Genomic DNA, 2445 nt, shown 5'->3' with positions numbered 1-2445 from the left:
TTTGGTACTATTAGAAATTGTTTTATGTTGCAAGAGTTATTGCTTGGTTTGGATGTTTTCCGAATTGTCTTCTTCGTTCTTTCCGATCTTTTGAGTGATTGCTTATGTGTGGTTACTATTGTTTGCTTATGATAGATTGACCGGAGTGTGACGAGTAGAACTATTAGGAGTTATGAGTGCAAATCATCTTCATCAACAGTACGAGGCAAGTTCACACTTTGATCATATCCCTTTCATACCCAGTTTTTATGCATTAGTTTCACCCTCAAACATTGCATGGTTAGGATTGATAACATGTGGGTATTGGGAAGTAGTTGATGAGGTTGGAACCTATTGTCCTGCATTCAAACCTTGGGAGTTACTCTACGTTATGCTTATTGCCATGCTATGCTTGTAGACGTGGATTGGTTTGAGTGATTCATGACAGATGTGAGAGTTAGTATTAATGGTTAACTTAAGGTGGCTACTTTAATACACATCTGGGTGGATTGGTAGGGGCACCCTGGGGATATACCAGTGGACTTGCCCGGACACCTGGGGATATACCAGTGTTGTCCTAGGAGATCCCAGGGAACCCGTGTGATCATCCTATGGTTCGCCACCCAGGCTCAAAGGGATCATAAGATTATTCATGCTAGAAACTTCCGCGTGCAGCCACAAGCTAATATGGGCTCTAGCATAGTTGAGTATGTTGCATGACCTCTTCCAGTGGTAGGCTAGAAGATGTAGGGGATGTAGGTTGGTACTGTCTACCCAGCGTTAGAGTTAATGCTTCTGAAAGACTGTGACTCGGTCATCCGTTTCTCAAACATCATGTAGTGCGAGAAATCCAACGGAGGAGATAGAGTCTTGTAGGGAAAAGTGCGCTAACCTCTGCAGAGTGTACAAGCTAGTCATGGTTAGCCGTGTCCCCGGTTATGGACATCTTGAGTATCTGGTTCTTGAATTATCATGTTGATCTCATTACTCTACTTAATTAATTTGTTGGGTTGTTCACTTTTAATTGGGATTGAGTTGGGGATATACCTGCTCAATATTTCCAAACAACTGTGTAGTTAAATAAAATTTATTCCTTTACAGTAGGGAAGCATTTTATTTTTGCAAAAACATGTTAACCGTAGAGCTTCCACCAGCCAAATATGCATGTAGTGATAGCTATTATTCATCATTATCCTATGGTGTGAATTTTCTAGTACATTCAATGTACTGACCCTTTGTGGCTGCAACGTCTCATGTTGCAGGAATCTTACGACGAGTAAGTGATACATTAGGGTTACGATTTCTACACTCAACTTTGCCGTTGGTGTTGATGGGAATCCACAACCTTGTTGTTACTTCCGCTATTTGGATTGAGGTAATGGTATTTACGTTACTTTATACATGTGATTTACCTCTGTTATAAATCCTCGAGTACTGTGTGTGTCAGCATACCGATCCAGGTATGACACTTAAGCACAGAGACTTGACCGTCTGAGGTCGGGTCGCTACAGCTGTCGATGGTTGGTATGTACAAATCGATGAGAGGGTGAGATCTCGTGCTGTCAGCAGCCACTTTGGCCTCAAGGTGCTCAATCAGCTCCTGATCCGTGGGATCGAACTTGACGCCAGCCGGCAGCAACAACCAATCCTTCTTGGACTTGCATCGGTTAATTCCAGTTATATGGTACTCAATGTATGATCAATCGACTATTTTAAGTGAATGATGAAAGATTTCGACAGATAAGTGGTACCCCAAATCTGAAGTCCGCGATACCCGAACATGCCACCGGGACTCTTGTGTCACCTCACGCGCAGCGTGTTGTCACGTCAAATCAATGTGAGGACATGATGAATAATTTGACCGACGTATACTAGTACTACTACTGTACTACTTACTAGTCATATTTAGTGTCACATTTTAACCGTAGGTTTAACTAACAAAATGTCAATGCATGTCACCGAAAATTATACCATTGGAAACTATGTTCAAATATGAATCAAACGATATAATTTTTTGACATGCATTAACATTTAGTTAGGAAATTTAATGGTCAAAATTTGACACAAATTAACAAGGGGACCAATAATCAAGGAGGGAGGTAGTAGTACAAGTAGAGCAATATACAGTATATAGGACTTTTGCACAACATCTCCATCATCATTATCAATACATCCTACGCAGGTGAGTTAGGATGCACTTGATCCCAGAAAGGTATCTATCCTTCAAACCAGAGGAGTGCTTCAAACTAACAACAATACATAATATCCAACAAAAGAGGGTCATGCTACAGCAGCAGGATACATGGCTCAGTCTAGATATCAGTACAAATCAATTTGCGCATATTTGCTGTTGGCATGAACCACATCGCCGCATGTCGGGTTTGCAAAAGCCATCCATCGCATGGAAGCTTGATGCCTTTCACACACTAAAGATTATCTGGCAACAAGCTATGTCGACGAATCTCT

The sequence above is a fragment of the Aegilops tauschii genome, chromosome 4 (genome assembly GCF_002575655.3).
Source record: "Aegilops tauschii subsp. strangulata cultivar AL8/78 chromosome 4, Aet v6.0, whole genome shotgun sequence".
In the NCBI taxonomy this organism is placed as follows: domain Eukaryota; kingdom Viridiplantae; phylum Streptophyta; class Magnoliopsida; order Poales; family Poaceae; genus Aegilops; species Aegilops tauschii.
Note: the sequence above shows the minus strand (reverse complement) of the source record.